This window comes from Haliotis rufescens, unplaced genomic scaffold, assembly GCF_023055435.1.
Source record: "Haliotis rufescens isolate VD_foot unplaced genomic scaffold, xgHalRufe1.0.p SCAF_7, whole genome shotgun sequence".
NCBI lineage: Eukaryota > Metazoa > Mollusca > Gastropoda > Lepetellida > Haliotidae > Haliotis > Haliotis rufescens.
The window spans coordinates 30,130,058-30,155,558 of NW_025964361.1; the positions used below are offsets into that span (position 1 = coordinate 30,130,058).

General features: G+C 41.1%; 1 long non-coding RNA gene across 2 annotated transcripts in view; it reads right to left on the reverse strand.

Annotated features, from left to right (window-relative positions):
- The window catches only part of LOC124148127, a 54,691-nt gene extending 34,934 nt beyond the window's left edge, over positions 1 to 19,757 (reverse strand). For both annotated transcript variants that reach the window (XR_006862926.1, XR_007219070.1), the window contains exon 1: positions 19,471 to 19,757. This is a non-coding gene — a long non-coding RNA (uncharacterized LOC124148127). The remainder of the gene's footprint in view (positions 1 to 19,470) is intronic.
- Between the last annotated feature and the right edge of the window lie 5,744 nt (positions 19,758 to 25,501).

The window sequence follows — 25,501 nt, forward strand, 5'->3', positions numbered from 1 at the left end:
CCTGTCTAAAAAGTGTAATGGCACGAGACAAAAAAATGGACTGTGAGTCAATGACTCACTGTTTGTCGTCAGAAAACGGTGTTGTTTTTTTTGTAACGGAGAGTCGATTATCAGTTTACGTTTGCCTGAAAGAAGATAGAAAATATCGAGCGTTCACATGAAGATGAAACAGAAAAAAAGTAATAGAGTATTGAAACAATTTGTTAAAAAGTCTTAAATTGGATTTTTGGATGCTTTTCTCATGGAATTTCAGTATGTTAAAGGTTTGTCAAAAGTAATAGAAACCTGACATAATTTGCTATTTTTGTTTTGGGGCAATTAAAGGGAAGCCCATTTTTGTTGTCCCACGCGGTTATACGACTGCAATATTGCTAAAAGTGGCGTTAAACCATTCTGACTTACTCTCATTGCAATGCTACATATTGATAGACCCGTGAAGATCCGTGGTAGAATAGGTCTTCAGCAACCCATGCTTGCCGTAAAAGACGACTATGCTTGTCGTAAGAGATGTTTAGCGGGATCGGGTGGTCAGGCTTGCTGACTTGGTTGATCATGTCATCTCATTTCAATTGCGTAAATCGATGCTCATGGTATCAATCACCGGATTGTCTGATCAAGACTCGATTATTTACAGACCGTCGTCATAGGCGGGATATTGCTGAGTGCGGCGTTAAACAACAAACAAACAACATATTGATAATAAGAGACTGGCTTTGTACTCTACAGTTGTTGATTGTATGTCATCTTACCCTCATATCATGGGGTGTTGCTCATGATATCACCCATTCGTTTGTTTGACTCGATTTTTTACAATCCGCTCAGGTAATACTGGTGACTTACTTAATGACCGTGTTTCATGTTTTCACTGCATAGAAGGAGAAGACACCGGGCACCCACAATGCCTACATGGTTTGGATAAATAAACACCTACTGTGACTTCAAATCCACTAGGTGGTCCACCTGTTACAGCTTTCACTCGTCAAGCCGGAAACCCCGGTTCGATGCCGTCAATAAACAGCTGAAATATTGCTGGTTGCAGCGTTAAACAGCAAACAAACAATACTATCAAATAAACACGATCATAATAATTTGGGATTAATAGACCTAATTTGTTTTTCTTACCCAACAGTGTTAGATGTTACTGGAGTTTGTAAACATAACTAATCATCAACAAATACTGTGTTTGAAGAATTCAAAATTTGAAATAACAAGAAGACACACCCGAACACAGATTTCAATATAATTTATTTTGTAAAAATTTTCAACATTGTCATAGCGTGAATAAAGTGACAAACACGTACACATTCACTGTCCCTGAATAGGACCACCCCCCACCCCCCAAGAAAAAATAAAATAATAAATAATTCAAATAATTAAATAATAAATAATCCAAATAAAATGATACAATTTAAAAATAAACAAATAAACAACACAATTAACATAGAATAGTGCATGTATTTTTAGTATTTAGCACCATCCCAGAATTGTGCGTATTTAATACCACTATTTTGAGTTACATAAACCAGTCATTATCTTCAAATTAAAGCAGTCTTACCTTTTTACAAAGTGGCCATTACGGTTTTTCAAAGAAACAAATAATAAATAAAACCCAGATATATGGACAGGATGAATATAGGAAACCCGCGGCCGTATTTGGCATACCAGGGCCCCGTTCCACAAAGTGATCTTAGCGCTAAGCTGACCGTAACTCCCATTCTTTAACACTGACTTACCACAATCGTAGCGCTGAGATGGCTTTGTGGAACGGGTCCCAGGGCGTTAGTGTGGTGACTAAATATTATTTGATGCAGCAGTCAGCACTATTCCCGACATATCGCGGCGACCTGCAGAAACACCAAGTCTGGACCAGGCAAACCAGTGACAGAAAACATGAGCAACGATCCCTCCCTCTGACCCCGGTGACAAACATCCGACAAAACATTAAACCACCCGATCATCTTTCTTGGTTTCTTACAACACATTCGGGGGACCTATTCTAACCCGGAAATCCGACCGGGGAAAAAAAGGGAGGTAACTGTGAAGACAATGCAGGTGCTCGTTCACGACATAGTAGGACCAGCACATGGGGTGTTAGCCAATCGTTGGATTCATGAAACCGTCAGCTAACAAGTATTTGAAAATAACTTGGCCTCATGCAGTTTCAGAATTATGTATTTACTCCATAACACCCACGGTGGTACAGGAGTACAATATATAATTAACATTTGATAAATATACATAGAACAATTTAAGACATTGTATACATACATTGCATGTTTAAATTAACATCAGGGTGAAGGTTTTAGAACTCACAAAAAAAGTAAAAAGTAAAAGTAAATTTACATTAGTGTTGAGTGCTGTTGTTGGAAAAGATCTTGACAAATTATGGACATTGAGGAACTTGTAATACTATTCGGGGATGCTTAGAGATCTATAGAGAGCAAAGAATTCACTTTTAAATAAATAATGATATTCATCAGCTACTACAGGGGGGTTACAAAGTTGGCACGTTCGTTCTTCTCCAGTGACTTTTTTTTCAATCTAGCGGTTTCTACCGGGAATCTGTGATTACAAGTTTTAAATTTGAATAGAGAGATAGATATGTTTTGGTTAAGTGAGAGGAATTTTTCAAAGGAGAGCTCAGGTTTGATATGCTCACATAGATTGCCTTTAGAACTAGATGTGATATTGTATCGCCACTCTTGAAGAAACTGGTTCTTTAAAGTATCTTCGAATGACACGACACTTTGAACAACCGTGCAATCAACATTGTTCTTCTGTGACTCAAACAAGCTGAGATATTGACTTGTTGCGTACACTCCTGATGCCCAGGGGACCATCTTGTCCCGCTCAAAATGCATTAAAACAGTCTATTTGCGATCCTTCACGTGGAGGGCACCTCGTACAAGGCCGCATATATATATGAATGTATGTCTATATGGAACACTCGTTCAGAGACAATCTGAGGGGCTGTTGACATCAAGTTCATCAAAGAGAGAAATTCTGTGCTGTGGTTGTGACAAGAAAATAGGAGGAGAATCAAAATATAGTCGCAACTAGGCATATTTTCTTATAATAATGAAGTAAAAACGAAGGAAAAAAAATAAAATCGAAACAGTTTGCTACACTTTACTTTTGAGTTTGTAAATAGCACTCGACCTTCGTAAAAGAGCCCGTCTAAATGGATGAAAAGTGAACTGATTCAAGTTTAATCATAACTACCAAACACCATAGGCACCTTACTACATTGCACTAGAGGTTGATATTTGTGCAAATCCTCAATAAGTAATTACAGAAAATTTTGAGAGCGATACTTTTGAATTCCTGATCAGCAAAAGGCACCATTTCAGCAGTTACCAAATGTATTCACAAAATTTTTTGAACATAATTGAGCCGTTTAGGAGCGCTCCGAGGGTGAACCCAAACTTACATTTGAAGGCAGTTAATTTATAGTCTGGGAAACAACAAATTTCAAACTGAAATTATATGAATTAAAAAAAGCCACGAGTTCAGACGTTGATCATTTGTAGACACTTCACATGCCACTTTGAACAGTCTATGCATTAAACTCCGGAAATGAACCCTACTCTCATTTGAATGTCCGACGCATTACCTTGGCAACGGAAACAACAACTTGTTTTTAATTCCTGTTTAGCAAAGGGCACCAGTTCGGCTCTTGTCTGATGTGTAGATAAAGTTTCATAATTAATATTAAACAGCTTATGAATTATGGCCCGGAAATTAACCCGGCTTCCATTTCCACAGTCCGACTTGCTGTCGTGGAAACGTGAAAAAAGAAATAAATACAAAATGCTTAAATAGCAAAATTCACTTTCACCACTTTCCTGGCGTGTCTACAAAGTTTCACGTCATGCTCCCTAAGCGAACCCTCCCTTTTTTAAACCTACGGGGAAATCGTGGAATAAACGCTGGTTCATTCGACGCAAGGGACAACCATCCAGCCAAACAAAACTGAAAGAAAACTTGTTTCAAAAACCTTCTGAAATAATAAAAACACGATGGTTATTCAGGGATAACAGTCTAGTGTGTTGCCTTGAAACTTGGTCCAACTTTAAGTGTCGCACATGACATCAACAGATGACTGAAATGAACTTTGTCACTGAAGGCTACAAGACATAGTAGCATGTTGGGGGTTAACATAGATCAATATATACACACCCATGGCGCATTATGTTCAATAGTCACTTAAAAACATTTTAAAACATTTACAGAAAATTGACAACGTCTTCATCGTAAGTTTATCTTTTATATTTACAATCAAACAATTTCACCAGTTAAACATTTCTTGTATAGTAAGATTAGAATTTCGAGCGATGGGAACCAACTTTTCACAAGTTAAGATATAATGATACCCATCTGCTATGGCATTGCATGTTCAGAACGGACATATCCTTTCAACCAGTGGTATTTTTGTCCAGCGACCTCTTTCAATTCGTACCCTGTGACAAGACAATCTAAAATGTAACAGTGGCATGTGGAATTGTTTCGGTGAATTAGATTGGTAGAATTCGGTTTTAATTTCATTTTTGATAAATTTATAGAACAACAGTACATTCCATGTTCGCGCTATTAATAGTATCCAGTCTATATGGCTACGGTATATTTTAAAATAATAAGTGACAATATTAGAACATAATATTATGAAATTACAAATAATTATAGCGCAATTTTGCTGTTGCACAACATTAAGGAAAGTACAACTATTTCTTCAAAAGTCACGCAATAGTTCTTGAACGCAGTGACTGTTAAAGACCGTGTAGCCCTTGTAATGGCGAAATGTCTCATAGTAATACTGGATTAGAAGGCGTCTTAAAAAACATACTTGATATTTTACATAAATAATACACAAACGAAAAACAATTAGTTTTTCAATGAACAAATTGACAATGCATGTATTTTCCAGTCAGTTACCCATAAGTCCCATAGTCCAAACTTATATCATACCCAAAGAGAATAAGAGATGGAGACGATGACGAATGGGTCCAGGTTGTGGAGAATTAATACCCTGGCTAATCGAGGATGCCTCAAATGAATTGTTGATTGTAATTGTGAATGAGTGAGTGAGTTGGGTTAACACATTTTGAGCAGTATGTCAGTTATATGTCAAGGCACGTCTTGTTATCTTCTTACGTGTCTTACATGTTATCTTCTTACGGTTATCCTTTCCGCGGACACTTGGTGTCATCACTGATTTTCAGTGATCCATTCATATAATTTTCACCTTGTTTGCCTTTTCGTTGGGAAAACGAGATTGATCACTGGCTAGCATTGACTTTTTATATTCGATCTCCCCCTGCATGGTGCTGGTATAGGGTGAGGTAAGGTACATTTTTTAGGTTAGCTACAGTATTTATTTATTCGTTGCGTAAAGTGCAAAAAAGTTTCGTTCCACACCACGTTCAACTGACGTTTTACTCAAATAGTCAACTAAGTGATTTGTCACGTACATCAAGGCTCGACCACGGATGATGGTGCACGTGACAGCAGTTGCATGTATATTTCATAAGTTCCGGCCCCGTGCGACTGATTGGAGCCAAGGTCTGTCATACCAACCCAGAACTGTCTTCCAGAACAATGAAACACCACGCTGAAGCTAGACGCGGGTTGTTTTATGAAAGCGATTAACAATGAAACACATAGATAGATCATGACAGTGTGCTTGAACAGGAATGAAATGACTACCCAACAAACGTGGTGTACCTAGGAATAGAATAACTTTCATAGAAAATTATTCCTTGTATCGATTGTTGCTATTCCGATCATTACAGTTGCTAAAGAAAGAGGTTGTTATATTAAACATGGCGACGACTGGCATGTTGTTTAACATTGACATCTATACTGACATTGTCAATGTACATACAAATTACCTTTGAATGACAAGAATAATATTAATTATTGTTGAATAATGCATAATTTGAATCATAGTTTGTCCTCTCCTCGGGACTCGGTTTAAAGAAGACTAATTTGGTCTGATGGTCAGGCTTTGTTTCCTGGTTGACCGTAGGGGTTATGAAACATCAACAGCATTCTATTGTGCCCATAATATCAACCACACGTATCTCAGAATCGTTTATTTAAAGATCGCCGTGATATATCTTGAATATATATGACTGTGACTTCAAACAAGAGGCCCATAAGGCCCGTATCGCTCACTGGATATTTACGCAATCATGACAAAATATACATTTGCATTGTACATGTATATAATACTGCAAAAATTTCGTAATTTTGACTCTGTCAGCATTTAAAAGGGGTGGATGGCAAATCTAACAGCATGAACGTGTACTTCTCTAGATACAAATGTAGCATAAAGATCTGAAACGTTTCCATGTTATGATCCAGGATCTAAGTTTCCAGAGGCAAGGCTGGCGAATCCTATTGGCATAAATGTATTATTCTCTTCATAACAAACAAATGTAAACAATGTGTCTGTTTATTATAGGGTGGGGATAATATCGGTTTGCATGTAATGGCCAAGGTTCTAACTCTTTTGGGAGTGCCAGTCCTGGTAGCATGGATGTATTGTCTAATGAAGATGAGCATGGGCATATAGGATGGGTATCACTCCAGAATTACTCTTTTTAGCCCCGCCCCCCAGTCCCGGTTTTTCTCCAATTTGAATCCCACCATTGGAGAATGCTTCCAACCAAAAATGTTTTATATCTCTCTCTTAGTTCAAGAGAAGAAGTCGTTTAGAGCAATAACGCCAAATTACACCTATTTCGCCCCGCCCTCAGCCCATTGGGGGGTGATCAACCCTTCTTCCATTTGTACAATTTTGAATCCTCACCACCGGAGAATGCTTCCAATCATATATGGTTGATATTTATCTCTTATTTGTAGAGAAGAAGTCGTTTGAAGCAATAACGCCAAATTATCCTTATTTCGCCCCGCCCTCATCCCCTTGGTTGTGCCAGCCCCACCATTTGTACAATTTTGAATCCTCACCTCCGGAGAATGCTTCCAACCAAATATGGTTGATATCTATCTCTTAGTTCCAGAGAAGAAGTTGCTTAAAGCATAATAGCCAAATTTCCCCTATTTGGCCCCGCCCCTCAGCCCCCTGGGGGTCGGCCACCACCATTTGTTTAATTTAGAATCCTCACCACCGGAGAATGCTTCCAACCAAATATGGTTGATATCCATCTCTTTGTTCCAGATAAGAAGTCGTTTAAAGCATTATAGCCAAATTAACCCTATTTGGCCCCGGTCCTCAGTCCCCTTGGGGTCAGCGCTACCATTTGTACAATTTTAATTTCCGATTAGTGCTTCATGAGAAGAAGTCGTTTGAAAAAAATTGTTGCGGGACGGACGACGGAAGCCACGGTATGGCATAAGTTCACCTTGGTCCTTCGGACCAGGTGAGCTAACATCAACGTTAAGCGAAGCTAGGTTCGGGCCAAGTGGCAGTTCTACCAGCAAGATAAATTCAAGTAGTTCACATACTGCTTTGTTTGTCACATTCCATGATATATATATATATATCGACCCGGCAGTTCATGGTCACCCTAAAGAGACAAGAGTCCACACGGGACACTAATTACAACGTCTAGACCTAGACCTAATGACCAGAGTCTCTCCATAAGACCAATGCTCACATTAATCTTCCTACCCAAAATGTTAATGGATGTTAGGGTTAGATTTAATGTCCAGCCCGCTACTTTAGTGTCGATAAGTGTGTGATTCTCAAATATGTATTAATATTACGCACTTGTAGTTGTGTGGACATTTCTGCGTATAGACTTCACAGATACATAAAAATTGAGAATAAGAAAACGCGATGTTGAAACATACATTGCAGTTAAATGTAAAAGGAAAGCCTATATTGATTGTGGGCGAAAACGTGCACCACTTTTGTGAAACCCTGGTATATCAATGTGGTAAGGATCTTAATCGGACAATTCGTGAATTCGAATGAACGCCCGTCCCCACGCTTGCAGCTAAATATACCACGATGAGAGAGTAATGGCACCCTAGGACGCGAGAGGAACTCTAAACTTATGTTTCACAAAATACGACTTGTGTTTTCAGAGTATCCTGACATAGTCAAGGGACGCAACTAAACACATATGCAGCGCATTAATCACCCGTACGCATGTGGAATAGATTCGACTCAATTTCAACTGAAGTTTAACGTTATACAACTTGTGTTTTAGGAGGAGCCTGGCATACTCAAGGGACACAACTCAACACATATGCGGCGACTTAAACCATCAGGGAGAATTACAGCCTAATCCAAATCAATCTCCTTACTTCATTCAATATGAAACTTAAGGTCTGCGTCATTCCGGGTTTCCTTCCACATGTAGCTGACACGTCATGATATAACTGGTATACTGCCACTCATAACTCACTCAATATGAGGGGGCGGTCGGATAGCCTAGTGGTTAAAGCGTCGCTCGTCACGCCGAAGACCCGGGTTCGAATCCCGACATGGGTACAATGTGTGAAGCCCATTTCTGGTGTCCCCCGCCGTGATATTGCTGGAATATGCTAAAAGCGACGTAAAACCATACTCACTCACTCAATATGAGAGGCGGTTACGGTAACACCATTCCTTATATTTTAATCTAAGTCAACAATTTGTTGTTTCGTATGTTGTTATTAAAACTAGCGCAGGTTTAGTTACTAGTCAACATGGCAATTAGGAATCAAATCAGGTTAAATCAAACGTCATATCATTGGCTTGACATGATGCTGTTTGTGCATATTAATACATTGCATCGTCAATACCGTGAGGGAAATCACAGTCACCCAGCGGTGATACCACGTCCAAGTCACCTATGTGTCGTATATGAGACGATTTAGCGGATCGGATGGTCTGACTGGTTGATTGAGTACCACATCACCTGAACAGTTTTGGGCGTCGATCAAATATCCTTCGCTTCTTTGTCGATTATGTATTTATCCTATCAGCAACATTTATCAATTGTGTGGGCCGAGACATCAAACTTGCCCTTACCGGGCATCTTCCCGAGGCAAGGGAGTTAACGGACTATAAAAGTCCATTTTCCATCCTTGCCGAACTAGGCTGGAATTCCGGAGTTACATTTTGGCTGGACTAACGAGTCTTACATAGTCCAATCAAAATCGCGTAACGACCTGGACATCCGGTTCGTAAACAACATGGATTTCAACGTGCAGATTTCTGTTGACTGCATGATTTGCAAAGCATGTGTAACCGCCAACTGGGCGTCGACAGATATTTTGCATATCTTTTCCTGTTTTTAATCCAGGTTATCAAGTGATTTGATGCACTTCGCTAGGTAAGGCCTATTGTATTACAATATAGATCTTGACTATCGATCAAATGGTCTTGACAGGGTATCGCCATTTTGTTTGAAGCAATTGCAAGTGTTAGAAGAAGTGGAATCTGATTGGTCAATAGGAGGGACATAGAAGGGAAATAACTTATGATAGACACTAGTGGTGCTACGATCGAGCCTGGAAATTCCAGTCCGGTTCGGCAAGGATGGAAACTGGACTTTTATAGTCAGTTAACTCCCTTGTCTCGGGAAGATGTAACTGTGTTTCATTGGAAAATCAAGACTCGTCCTTCTCTAGGATTAGCGTTTTATATTAACATGTCACCGCCATATAGCTGAAATATCGCTGGGTTACACAAACGATCAAAACTAACATATAGAAAAATGGAAACGACACATTTCTATAAAGCTACACTGGCTCCTCTTTGTCATCTTGTTGGAGTCAAGTTGGATGGATATTGCCTACTTCAAATATCTGCTGACGTGTGTTGCGTGGCTAGTGTATCGCAAATACAGTCTACTGAAACGATGAATGTTTTTGTATACAAGTATCTTCCTTGCACAAGTCGAATACATGTCAAACCAGACCCGTGAAGATCCGGGGTAGAATAGGTCTTCAGCTACCCATGCTTGCCGTAAAAGGCGACTATGCTTGTCGTAAGAGGCGACTAACGGGATCGGGTGGTCAGGCTCGCTGACTTGGTTGATGAATGTCATCGATCCCAATTGCGTGGATCGATGCTCATGATGTCAATCACTGGATTGTCTGGTCCAGACTCGACTATTTACCGACCGCCGTCATATAGCTTGAATATTGCTGATTGCGGCGTTAAACAACAAACAAACATGTCAAACCAATTGAGTAAGTTCCAATGGTGCTTTGGAGGAGACTTGAAAGCGGGGTTAATATGTTTTTTACAGGGGGGGGGGGGGCAAATATTTGTACAAGTATCACTTGTCCCCAACTTGTATTTTCATGAGTCAAATAAAACACCGGCTGGCTACGGCACTGCTGTTGAAAATCACAACCAACCCTACTTGAAATATGATCGTCAATGCCATATATTTAATTTCCGTCACAAACATAGTTGATCGAAAAATAAACGCTGATAGGGCCAAGGCAACAGGTGGCTGTGAAATCGACGTGTCTTCCGTCATATAACTCCTCCATGTGCACCTGCCTTCGAAATTCGCGCTAGCCCATAAGCCCGAGACTACTAGATATATAGTGCTGAAGACAAGTAAAAATCAAATGATGGTAGTCCTTGACTAGTAGCATTTGGGGGCAATAATTCTAAGCAGTTCTCAATGCTTCAATTTTGCTACGAATTGGAACTGAATATAACTGACAGGAAATTTAAACAGTAAACAGTCTTTTCGCGTCCAAGCCGGGATAACTACAAACTCTGAGCACAGATGAATGTTTATACTATTTCTCTTGACTCATCTAAATATCTAAGGTTGCATAGACATATTTCAATTTGGGATATACCAGAGCTATAGATAGCTTTTGTTTATTTGGGTATTTTACCCAGAGGTTTGATTTTGATAGGGTATCCACAAGTTTAAGAGGGTATTCAATTTGTTGTACCCACCTGTTTCGTGATATTTAGGTATTTAACTTAAAACCTGTTTCGTAACAATCCCTGTAAATCTTTTAAGCAATTGTGAATAGTTGTATACCCATCTGCATCTGCTTGCGGCTCCCCACCGGGAAGCCATTTTTTTTGTTTACAAAACCTAGCATTGTAGGAAAGGCACTATTAACTACCAATCAGCGACTGATTAAGATACAACATGTACATTGACTAGGCACGATATGTTTTTCAATTGGCATCTATCAGTTTGTCTGTCGCAGAAGCATTTCCGAATGCAACTGTCGGGAACTGATCTTGGCGATCGGCTGATGCACAATCATTTTATCTAACAGTTGTAATATAGCAATCGTTTCATCTACTAGTTATAATATTCGCATTCATTTTATTTCAATAGCGTATTTATAGTTTTTGTTCCGTATTTGATACTCTAGGTTTTGTTTTGTCTGCGTATTTCAGTTTATGTAATGCGTATTTTACGCAAATACGCAGCTTATATCGAAATCCGTATACTGCTTATATCGATTGTCGATTAAAACAAAGTAGCAGCTGTGTTGTTCTGGTCTCGAATATTACAGCACAAATCTGATCAATGTCGAGACAAATGAAATATACAAGACCACAATGGACGTGCATGTTTGCGATAACGATTTTCTGACGCTGTAACACGCGAATCATACATCCGTGACGGCCTTATAATGAGGCCGCCAGGGGTGTCAAGATGTTGCTTGGCAGTATTATTCGATATGAGTAAATGTCTCTATCTAAGTCTTGTGGACATCTACTCAAAAGCTGATTAGTGCTGAAAGTAATTTCTTGATGTCCAAAATATCTATGCATAAGTTTTATATATCTGTAGATATTGGCTGTCAGCTGTGTCCGATGTACTTGCTAGCCTCACCGGTGTAGTAGTGAAGTTGGTTGTGCGTCGCATTTAATATATCAATCTAACTCACTCACTCAAATAAATCTGTTACTTAGAGCGACCAAAACCATTGCAAACTGTTTTATTATATGAATAAACTCCATAAAATACAATCTGCTACGGAAACAGATAAGTATTTCAGTCATAATATCCAGCGGAATTAATTAATATTCAAATAGACAGTTTTTCAATACTTTAACGGGTTATTTATCACTACATAAATACGAGAAACATCGTTAACTCGAAGTTCCTAGACAAGGAGGGAGTGCGAGTGGAGTTATCAAGCAATCGAGCAAAGGGAGTGTCGATATAAGAATACACTGCCTTCTACTATTGTTGTCAAGTAACATCGTCATTGACGTAAAAGCGTGCAAGAATTTTAGTGCAACAATTTACATTAAAACGTCACCCGTGAAGATCCGGGGTAGAATAGGTCTTCAGCAACCCATGCTTGCCGTAAAAGGCGACTACGCTTGTAAGAGGCGTCTACGGGATCGGGTGGTCAGGCTCGCTGACTTGGGCGGTGCATGTCATCGATTGATTATTGACACAGACCGCAGTCATAGAGCTGGAATATTGCTGAGTGCGGCGTTAAACAACAAACAAACAGACATCTTGAAATTTAGAGCAAGAGTCGTGTGATTTTCTTGTAATTTTAGAAAAACTTACTCCATACCACAAAAGTTGTGAAAAGTAGGCACCAAAGACTGAAGCGCGCTGGACATTGCTCGACTTAAAGGGAAAGTTGACTACTGGAAACCCATCCAGGAAAATAAACCCCAAATCTTCAGCGTGACGAGCCAGCGCCTTACCCATTCGGCCACTCAACCGTTCAGAGAGGGACGAGTTTCAAAACACGAGAGACTACTTCTCAATCCTCGCAGTAATATCGTTCGCTTGTCAAACATCTTTAGTCAGTTTGCTGCAACTTCATCCCATTATTCCCAGTGTGTGTTTAAGAGAGAAGTCAACATGAGAATGGATTAAACTGTAGAATTCGTTTAACACAAGTCACTACCGCTTGTCATTGACCGCCATTCTCATGTAATTCCGTGTACAGACAATACGGCGATGTGTATTAAGTAGCGTTAAAATACATCAATGGCTTATTTCTCCCTGGCACTGCTCTTGTAGCAGGGCATTGTGTGGTGATTGGACTCAGTGGATTCAATTTAACCCGAGTGAAGTCACTGGCAATTAGTAGAACTGTAGCCCCGTTCAACTGGGGATCTAACATAGGACTCAAATCATATGTACATAATGTCTCGATTGTGACGCGAGACTCAACTCTTATTAAGACTAGGTTTCAGATGCATGATTGCAACTAGCTAATGCTTTTAGATCGATATGATTAACATTACAGAGTAATAACGAGCCGTTGGCAGAACCGTAAGCCTTTGTCCCTCAGTGCAAATTGTCAGGCCAGTCGAAACCACGGTTAAAAGCATGACAGTTATTTAATAAACCATACCAGTGGCTTGTACAGAAGAGCGTTCCATTGCTGTGTGCATGAGCAAGGATCATAACATAATGAAAAGAAACTACTGTACATAATTATGAATATCTGGCAGTGGTTCCTAATACAGGCTTTTGGTTCGATACATTATCTTGTTTGTGTATGAAGTTGCTTCTGAATGTTTCCAAACAAACCTTTCGTGTAATACATGAATTAAAAACTATTGACGATAATATTTACGGCATGGTCGTCTTATTCTTTTACTGATTATTATTATCATTATGATTATTGTTATCATCGTACCTCTTACCACTGGTAGTCTATTATCAGGCTTAGGCATGAAGAGAGCTCGGCCCAAACTGTTCATGTTCAATATAAATAACGTATTTCAATTTAAATAAAAGGGACAAAACCCTTAAAATTCCATTGTCATAAGAAATCTCCACCCTTAAGATTCCGAGTATATCATAAGCATACTCCTTTGATTATAATAACTGTTTTGATTATCATTGTAACTATAATTAGGAGTCACCATTATCATCATCATCATCATCATCATATTATTATTATCATTATTATTATTATAGGCTCATCATCAGCCCAGGGCCCATTGCCTCCTCTACACGCAGCCTAGACAGCGAATGTGACTTTTTTGGAGAATGTGAAGACTCCCCAACACTGCAGCCTTCTGCATTACCCAGATTGTCAGAAGAGCTGTATTCCTGGTAGCAAACCCGGGTACTCTCCCAACGTCAGTCAACAGATTGGGAGGTACAAAAAACCTAAGGCACCGAGAACAATGGGGAGTCGGACAACTTGGTGTTTGGGATGCAAGCATGACATTTCGAAAGCGAAGTCCGCATATTTGCCATGTTATTGTTGGTGAACGGATTAATACATAATATAAATTGCCTTTTCTAAGGAGTGTATTAAAGAAGGACACGAATAAAACAAACACGGAACTACCAGGTCAGGAACTCAGTAAGAACACATAAAAAATGTGCACCTATCCGATTAAATCTCTCAACATCTCAAAATATACATTATTCATTTATTCTCGGCACTTTTTGCACTTGAAACTTACAGCTCACATTATTCGAACATTCTTAAATATATGATATATAGAGATCCGTGAAGTTCCGTGTTAGAATAGGTCTTCAGCAACCATGCTTGCCATACAAGGCGATTATGCTTGTCGTAAGAGGCGTTTAGCGGGATCGGGGGGTCAGGCTTGCTGTCATCGTATTTCAATTGCGTAAATCGATGCTCATGATATCAATCACTGGATTGTCTGATCCAGACTCGATTATTTACAGACCGTCGTCATAGGTGGAATATTGCTGAGTGCGGCGTTAAACAACAAACAAATACATACATAGATAGTTGCTCCTTATATTTCCATTAAGAAACTACACCAAACCCATACATAATATTTCTCGTGTTTAAAAGGAAATAGACGTATGGCAATAAATATTGCAATGGTACGCCATCAAGCATCATCCCTTTATGTGATGGTGTACAGTTCAGCTGTCATTTCGTATTTTTAGAATTGATTAAATATCTGTATTGAGTTCCCCATCTACGTGTTCACGTGATTCTAGAGCATTGTGTGACACTCTATCTTACAGCTATATCTTAGTGTCAGGGGGCTTCATGTAGTGCTGGTGACGTCGACACTTGCAGGCTTTCCATACAATGTCTGGAGGGGTGTCATGGTGTCTGTCATGAAATCAGTTTGTTTGTTGTTTAACCCCGCACTCAGCAATATTCCAGCGGTCTGTATATAATCGAGTAGACGCAATTGGGATACGATGACATGCATCAACCAAGTCAACGAGCCTGACCACCCGATCCCGTTAGTCGCCTTTTACGACGAGCATGGGTTGCTGAAGACCTATTCTACCCCGGATATTCACGGGTCATGAAAACCAGACCCCCATTACTACCCAAACACGTTGTACTTTTGACATAGACATTTCCAACATACATTTGACACAGACAAAATTTACGAACATAATTTCGCGAACACTTGGTGTCACCAGTGGTCCATTCACACACGTCACAGCAATTCTGCCCAATACGTTAAATGGAAAATGTTTCGGCGGATAATCTGGACTGGCTATTATCTTGCACCCCCCTCCACCACCACCGCTGGAGTAAAAAAAATAAAAATATAAATAAATATGTGACCACCTCCCCCCCCCCCCCGCAACTCAAGTTAAGACTCCACCGCATGTGCCCCTTCTTTGAATAACCACATGCAGGATGTTGAGAGCTGATGTTGCCCCAGATAAGCTGGCACCAGGCGATTCTTCCCATTGTTTCCGCTGCTGCATTTCAGTACCCGGATGTTCAAACTCTCGTGATTTGGGTAGGTCGTGAGTAATCGATATTTGATATTTTAGCGTCAACCTTATAACGGAACACTGTTTTTCATATTAAACAATTAATACGTATTATTTAAAGTTTGGACATGGCTGTATATAGTTACTCGATCTTCGGATGAATATGGCAATTTAGGGTTGGCATGGCATGGCATGGCCAGAAAGATTATTCTGCGCTCCTGATGGTTTACTCTTCCTGAAGTGTTTTTTTGTTCGATACACAACGACCGCGAGTCGTGTATTTCTTATGATATATCATAAGTTGATAACATGTACAAGCTTTAAAAACATTTACCTAAATCTTAATAATAATGACTCCCTGAACAGAATCCGACCTAGGAAATGTCGGACAAGTCCATTTTATGAACAGGTGGGTTAAGTTGGATATATCCCGCATATTTTTACAATCCTCACGTAGATTATCTGTATCTTTTCTCCTAATACCGATTGTCATATCTCTCCCACTTTTGGATGCGATCGTTCGTCCATTTATTGCGTTGATCTCCGTTGCCAAGCTACTTCTATGGGGACCTACTGACAAGAAACCCCCCTCTAAAATATAACGTTGTCCAATTTACGAGTCACCAAGTTGCGAGCTCATGTTTGAATCACCAGAAATGACGTAATGATAGAACCCCACCCGTCGTTACATAAGTGCAACGATCTTGATGATGAACGCGACGTTGAACCCCACCCCTGTCTTCGGCGTCTGTGACAGCCTTGTGGCAATGTCGACTGGCACATAGGGAGGAATAAATAGCTATTTATGTACATCTCGCTTTGTGTGCTTGATTAACAAGCGTGCGCAAGCTGGGGGAAAATGACCATATATCGATACTATATCGATTTTGTTACCGGTCCGTAATGTTAGTGAATAGGGTTAGTCAGTCTGTTGGCCGTAGTTCTAAACCTTCATTGAATTCTGGTCTCTAGGTTACCAGCGTCCACGATAGTCCGCGGCCAGCTTACAGTTACGAACTTAGGCATCGATATACACGAGATATGAGCCGGTAGCTACTTCAGTGAAGATCCGGGGTAGAATAGATCTTCAGTAACCCATGCTTGCTCTAAAAGGCGACTATGCTTGTCGTAAGAGGCGACTAACGGGATCGAGTGGTCAGGCTCCCTGACTTGGTTGATGCATGTCATCGTATCCCAGTTGCGTGGATCGATGATCATGATATCAATCACCGGATTGTCTGGTCCAGACTTGATGATTTACAGACCGCCGTCACAAAGCTTGAATATTGCTGAGTGCGGCGTAAAACAACAAACAGTGAGCGAGTATGTGTTTACGCCCATTTAAGCATTATTCAAGCAATATCACGGCGGGGGACATTAGAAATGGGCTTCACACTTTCTACCTATCTGGGGAATCGAACCCGGGACTTTGGTGTGACGAGCTAACGCTTTAACCAGCAGGCCACCCATCGACCCAAAATGAACACGTACCACACGAAACTGTGACGATTCAGAATTGTTAGAGATAATAATGAATTCTCGCACACAACTTCCCCGACTGACACACCCATGTTAATCAACACAGCTTAAATCCTACAATCGAAATCAACAGAAAAGGTGACTTCCTAGCTTGAACTACCATGGTTCATAGATCAAGGTTCGAGACGCAGCCTGTACATGGAAGTTCCCCCAAGCAGTTGAAAAGCACACACTACAGACGAAAACTACAGTCAAAACCAATGCCTACTCCAACTCGAAAACAAAGAATACAGACTAAACCCAACACCATCCTAAATATTGAGGGGTCATTGACAGACAGACATACAGTAAACTACGGTTATAACGAACTCAAAGGGACCATTAATTTTAGTTCGTTATATCCGTAGTTCGTTATAAACATATACAGAATATGTACAGCAAATGGTGGGGACAAAAAAATAAGTTCGTTATATCCGTCAGTTCGTTATAAGCGTGTGCGTTATGAACGTAGTTTACTGTACATGTTGCATATTCACGACAAAGAAGCATTTAACCATATTCACCCATTACATCTGTTAATCAACTTGAATAGTACACCAAGTCATCATGTGCTGGCTGACATACGAAATGATTTACAGCATCGTCCAACACAGGTGGCCCATCACGACCAGCACAGCACCAGGCTTATGCACAAATGTAGTCATCATCATGATGCAGCACACTGGAGCTCCATCAATATAGTGAAAACTACGCCAGCTGGTGGGTGTACTATAATACACAGTTCAGCGATCACGATACATAAACGTGCTTATTTGATCTTGTAGAACAAGGGTTCTTGCAATTCTAATACATGTGTGAGAGGTTGATTTAACACAGCCATATACATTGCAGCTTCAGAAACCACTATGGAAATCGAACCCGGTCTTCGGCGTGAAGTGCGTAAACTTTGACCACTTGCTACCTCAGCGCCCGATACAGTATAGGAGAGGTGTATTGATCCGCGAACAGAATATAGACCTGGTTTTATATTAATAATTTAAACACATCTTTAAAAACCTATATGGCATCTTTCATCATCGCTAACATGATCGTATGTAATAAGTTTCAGAAGACATAGAACGGCACGAGTTGAAGAACGATTAACAGGAGAGCTTAGGTGAGGACCGGGGTCTAATGAAGCCATGCTGGTTCTGCCCTACTTCCTGGCGGCGTAGGTCTCCATCAAGGAAGTAGTCGTGGCCGACGTCCGTGGAGCTGTCACGTCTCCATTGACATCACAGACAAGTGTTGGTGATCTCCTTGAACGCCCGCAGGTGAGATTCGATTAGGCGCAAATTCAGCATTTAAGGCAGGTTTCGACGACAACGAACATGCAGTGCGAAAGACTGTTCGCCTATCGCGAAACCCGTCAAAATGACCGATAATCCGTGTTTTGTTCCGTTGTCTGTCCATCCAAACCAGCTTCAGTCTTTCCATCATTTTATATACATTCGTGCATGTCACATAGGTAGCCTGGATACATTACCTGTTTTAATTAACTCTGTAGTACACGCCTACAATCTGTCTCGGAGTCGTTTTCTGTCACCAGTAAGAGCCAGATAACTTTGCCTCCAAGTACAACAGAGAATATGTCCCGTTATTCACGAAAAACCACTACTTGATCCTTTCTGGAAAATGTCGTCTGCTTCCAATTCAAACTGTCGTCTGCTACTAGTACATTTAAAGCCCGTCGTCTGCAATTGCCACTAATTTAACATATCGTCTTCTGTCAGACCGACTAACAAGGTTCTACAACAGAGCACTATCTAAATCTATCGCAACTCAATAATAAGCCTGCTCTCTGATATAGCGCCCTGTTTTGACCGTCTACTTTGGACCCAGACCCAATGCAGACCTGTCGTCCGTTGCCGGACCTATCAACCAGTGAATGCTGCTTTCCAACAGACGTTCAGCTTGGGCAGAGATCACTCGGCAGTCCGGATGCCCGTATCGATTGTATTGCTCCAGCCATATGTTACCTGCTTTATAATCTGTCGCTTTTGGTCGCCTTATTTACCCTATTGTCATCGCAAGCAAACCCACACAGCATACAACAGTTGCAAGCGAAAATAAAATGAGAGAGAAATCCAGTCAAATTCAATCAAGGTTGGAGACAAACGTTAGTAGCGTTACTGGCGTTGTCATGGCACGCGACAGAAACAATGCTTCGTAGTCGAAAAACTCAATTAACTTTTGGCAGCCCGTTCACTCAGACCATATGGTAGGATAACCAGTACTGGAATAGCTTTAATGTTTAGATAAGCTTAGTCAAAACCCCACAGCTGGGGTAGAACTGGTGTAGAAATGTACAAAGTTGAATCTATACTAGTGCAGCTATACTTACCTGACACTTCGTACTCCGTCGTCTCACTGTCCGTCCGTCCAGCCACTGGAACCAACCGCAGAGTGTCACCACACAGGTAAAAGTGATCACATGACCATGACGTCACTGTTCGAGATACGTTTTCACGAATGACAGAAGAGTAGGGAGTGTGAACGCGGGCTATCTTAAAACGGTTGGTCGGGACTTTGTCGTGCTCGGTCCAGGTAGCTGACACACGCAGAGCGCCGATAGTTCCTACTTCCTCCGGATCGATCTTCGCAGTTCGCCTCGCTAATCCATCCTTTCCAATCGCTAAATCTGAAATAGATTGAAATCAATAATGTGCAACATAACACACAGATGTTGGCTTCTGGTCGCTCCCGGGGAGGGGCGGTCATATGTCCTGGCATCGCCAGTCCAGTCCTCTCTCTTTAATGGCCCTGTTCCGAATGGTTATCGCCGAGCCGATGTCGGGAAGTCATGAATGCTGCATGAGCCGTCCCGGGCCACGAGGAGAGGACGATGGGAGGATCGCCGAGCCCGGGGATGTTGAAATGCCAGAGGCGTGGGGACACTTACACCACCATGATTAATATGAGCCAGCATGGCGCTGTTTACACGCTTATAAAAGCTATCGATTTTTTGGAGTGCTTGCATGCACGTACTTTTTACCTGGTGAGAGATGGCGTTGATTGCTTTCACAGGTGCCCACAGGTGTATCTGACAGGTGACAGAACCGCGTTGGCTACGTGCGGCGTTTATTGGCTCGTTCAGGGAAAAGATGACATCGTCTGCTCGCCGAAAACGAGCGGGAAACACAACTCCACGCAGCCAGCTCGGAAGCAACTGAGGCTTTGCCGATCCCGATAGCCGTCTGGTTATTCCGCCAGCCCCGGGCTTGAATACATCATTATTCCGTGAAGAACATTCCCTATCAATAATAAAATCTGTTGGCTCCTCGGAGAGCTATTACAATGAGATTTATGTAGGAAGCGATTCCACTCGACCATGACTCCAAGCAAGAATCAAAGCGTTCGTTCACGTTACCAATACATGAATATTTCACTATCGTAGCTTTGGGCATCGTGTTCTAAAACCTCTCTGTATTAAGTAACACCGCATTTACGCATTGTGGAATAGCAGTGACACTCCTGTTTGGAATTGTCTTCATAAACAATTCAGGAGGAGATAACTCTAAAATCCTATGTAGACATGACGCTCCACCCACAAAAGAATTACCGAAATAAGTTAACGTTCTCGTGTTCAGTGTTACCAGCTGCAAAATACTTAAATGATAATTTAACCCACAAACGAAGCTGAATCAACTGATCAATTCACATTGAGGTTGTATGGCAATAAACTGATTGATTATGTGCGGGTGACTCTGTCCTTGGTTCAGTGCATTGATCAGTATGATGCCCATATGCGTTTTTTTTATGAAGGTATGATAATTACCGATATTTTCAATATTCATCCTATTTTTATTATAGAAATCTGGGTTTTGAGTGAATTTGTACATATTTTTGATTCATTGTGAAAAGGCAATGATTGGTAAGATTATTATATTTTTATAGAACTATGCAACCCTGTTACATTTTTCGGTACTGTCCCCAGTAACATCGTACGGATGACCAAATTTGAGTTTCAATTTAAAATCACTTTGGTCAGGATTTCATTTAAATCACCACGTGTGGGAGAGGGACCTAGACATGTTCCATCTAGTGTTTGTTTGTTTGTTGTTTGAGGACGCACTCACGAATATTCCCGCTAAACGACGGCGGTCTGTAAATAATAGAGTCTGGACCAGCCACTCCAGTGATTGACACATCATAAGCATCGATATACGCAATTGGGATACGATGACACGCATCAACCAAGTCAGCGAGTCTGACCACCCGATTCGGTTAGTCGCCTCTTACGACAAGCATGGGTTTACCTATTCTAACCCGGATCTTCACGGTATTTCCATCTATGAAACCAACGAACAAGGGTATGGTGCTGATTAACCAAGAGTCATAATCAGGACGAAATTTGAATTCGAACCTCCGAGCATTGTACCCTGGCACGACTAAGGGGGGCAACTCTGCACAGCCGTACGTTCTGTATGAAGAACCGGTGACGAAATCATAGACCGAACACATTAACCAAAAGAACCCAAGATTCGTGGACAGGATTAAAATGGTTGAAATGTGTAATGCAGTATAATGATAGGATGGAAAATGTCTTGAACAATACACACTGATGCTTAAATATTTTAGTATGCTGGTGAAAATATGGAGGGAGAGATTGTGCATAGTTGACAAGTATTCAGTTGTCGACACATGAACAGGACGATAGGCTTATACTTTATTCATGAGTTGTTCACGATCTGCAGTCGTATCTATTAATCATAGTTGTCATCAGTCGGTAACAACACGTGTTCCATGTGCTAGACAGTCACCCAGTCAGCCATGTTATTCCCGGGATGTAAAATCGAAAACCAGTGGGTCATCATTTTATACTTATACTTGTGCTGTTTCGATAAATAAATCATTCATTCATCATTGTGTCTGTGGGTGTTTAGTCTAAACTTCCACCACAGCCTTATCCCTTACCCAATATGACGCTAACCCCCTAAAGTATCTCCGTCACTCTCACCGTGCACTTATCAGCTGAAACAATAGGAAACACATACCAGCTTTTCTCGTCCACAACACTGCCCCGTCCTATTGCTTAAACAGCAAGGAAATAATAATATACACCCACAGGCTCTCCCCCTACCCCCAACATTGGCCGCCCCCTCCCCTCACCCCACACTGCCCTGCCTGTACTGCACCTATCAAGGAAATATAAATATACATCTATAAGCCTCGCAACCCACACACTCCCGGATCTCCACACTGCCTTGTCACCCCGACCCTCCCCCAACACACACGCCACCGCTACGTCCCCGTACTGCATCTTTATCAAGGAAATAAAAATAAACATCTACAAACCAACATACTCCCCGATCTCCACCCAGCCTTGTTACCCCTCCCCGACCCCAACACTGCCCGTATTACTTCAACAACAGGGAAACAAAAACATTAATCAACACACACACAGAGGCTGTCCCCCCGTCCCTAAACCACACCCTTCCCACCGCCCCCGAACTGTCGCAGCAGCAGGGACTTAATTGGAAACCGCTATCAGAGCGGTCTGTCAGGTGACGTTGTCTTAGAGCATTGTTTATTACTCATTAAGATGTTATCTGGGCTTGAACCGTCATATCACTCGACACCGTGTTTGATGCTGGTCGTGAATATTTATGACCCTAATCCAACGACATATGTTTCCTCGTGCAGCTCGCGCCTTGAACAAACAGTCCTGTTTGCGGTGATTTCATACTTGAAACCTCCGACAGTTATTACACGGTTAAAATATCGGCGGGTATTGTTAAAAGGTTTAGAGAAGGAATATTGCGTATCAAATTACAATTTAAGGGAAATTAATAATGCTACTACGATTGCTATTTAAATTCGCTACAACTGGTGGTTGCATGTAAGGATGGTGAATAGAGCTCACTGTGTGTCACGTTGGAGAATTCCAAAGTGACAATAACGGTTTATGATCCCAACAGAACAATGTCACTGTACTCTTTAACGCGTTAAATATGACAATCATCTCACAAATTTAAAAAAAAAAATTTCAATACGAACTGTTGACATTGAATATAATGAGCGTATGAAAACCAATGCTGGTACATTACTTCAGTAATCGGTGTCTGAATGCGAGGTTAGCGCCAGAAACCGCTAAAGCAGATATTGCACTCACGGGACACCCTCAATGAATATTAGTCCAGACGCCTGGCCCTGAGCTTTCAAACAGTGATGATAAAATATCACTTTTGTCTACATCTATGACAAATAAAGACTGTTGTATATTGCACAATGTAGAAGGTCACATGACAAATCCAATGTTCAATGGGACAATCCCCTTCACCAAGGGAGGTAACCTTTTCATGGCGCTGGAGGACCGATGGTTCCGATCGTTTAAAGCGATTTGGTAAAGATCTCTGTTGTATTAGTTTTGTCCAAACCCGTGGTCTCGCTGCATTAAAATAACTTTTCCGAGCACTCCCATTTATTTAGGAAAGCAATGGGGGAGGGGGATTCCATTCTGGAACTGGATTTCCTAGCTCCGGTGACCCCCAGTGGAGATGGATCCGGGGTAGAATAGGTCTTCAGCAACCCCATGGGCACTTGTGGTGTACCAACTATACAAGATGGATCGGTCTAGATGGCATGCAGGGAAGTCCGCTGGTATCTGTAACGTTGGTCACGGAATATACCGACTGGACCCGAATTTGTTTTCCGAATTAACTCTTAAAATTAGGCACGAACAACGCATGAGCATACAAATGACCCGTATGAATGAATGAATGTGGGTTCGAATCCCTGTTTCTAGGTTTGTCAGCACTATACCCGTGCTCGTGGGTTTCACCGAAGTGGTAGACGTCTGAGACCTGCATCACTTCGGGCTTTCCTCCCACATTAAGCTGACACGCCGTGATATAACTGGACTAATGTTAAAAGCGGCGTTAAACCCAACTCACTCACTCACTCACTCATCAATCAGGACACGCCGGGCTTTCTTCCCACATTAAGCTGACACACAGTGATGTAACTGAAATACTGTTTAAAGCGGCGATAAACTAAACTCACTCACGCATCAAACAGTGACGTCGTAATCCATGTCGGTAATAGGACCCTCCGCTCTTATGCTTGTCGTGTGAGGCGACTATTGTCGGGAAGGTAACGCAGTACAGTAGTGGCAGTACAGCTTCGCCAAATTCTATTCATACCACATACTTCAAACATGACATGGGAATAATTATCTACATTACAAGATAATCATATTAATATATAATTTCAGGAGAGAGAGAGAGACCTGTTATTAAAATATATCACAAGCTCATTCTCAAATGTACCTAGGACTAGGTTCCACGTTTCTTCACCCATTTTATGAATGTTATTGATTGCTAGTTATATATAAGATCTAAGCGACCAAGGAGACTCGCGAAAGCCATGCTGGAGACGACAGACAAATCGGATTCCAGAAGGAGCGAAAGGTTTGTCATGACACATGTTGGTATTCAACAGAATCATAAATTTTCGCTGCTTAACAAACGTGACGAGAATAAGTTGATGGGTGTATATTATATTTGCCATTTAGTATCATGTTTTCCAGTCTGGCAGTTAAACAAATAGATAATGGCGTTTCTATATAGAACTTTCTACATGGCATTTGCGTAGTCATTCATGCACAGGTTACCGTATTTTAATAATAAACTGGTAACACATTCTCCGTGGATGTTCTAACTCTTTATGTATAGAACAATTAACAAACTTGAAGTTGATTTGACTACATATTTTCACATTTCGCCAAACGCAGGAATTGACTTCATTATTTCAAAGGGGCATAACTCTTCATTTGTGTCTTTTTCTTCTAAATCGGCGTTCACGCAGTTGGGTAGTTTCGGAATTCATTTTATTTGAGAATACGGTAATAATATGTTCCTAGCAATGCAGTTAAATGACCGAAAGCAGACCAGGATTACCAAGCTGGACCCATAAATCGAAACTGGTGTTAAACGATATAATTCACTGCTGATGCATTAAGATCTCCGAAGTGAAGCCCACATGACTATGTAACGCAGAAAATATCAGCTACAAGATATATGGTCACACCAAGTGTCGGTATACTACATAAAAGGACTCATTTTATATAGCATACTGACACTGGGTGTGACAATATATTTTGTAGCTGCTATTCTTTGCGTTGCAAGCCCCTGTGGTAAAGCCGGAAAACATTGTGTCTACGTCTTACACTGAACAAAATAAAACCTTACCTTACTACACAGACATTTTCGCAATCTCCGTCGAAGAGTCTGTTCCCAAAAGCCATAACTGCGAAATCGAAGTGGCCATATGGCTAGCATCCATTCCGAACTAGCTTCCCATTTCGTTCTATCACGCCCTACACATGGCTGACCTCCTCGTGTCACGCCCATTCTGGCCACACGTCCCATGAA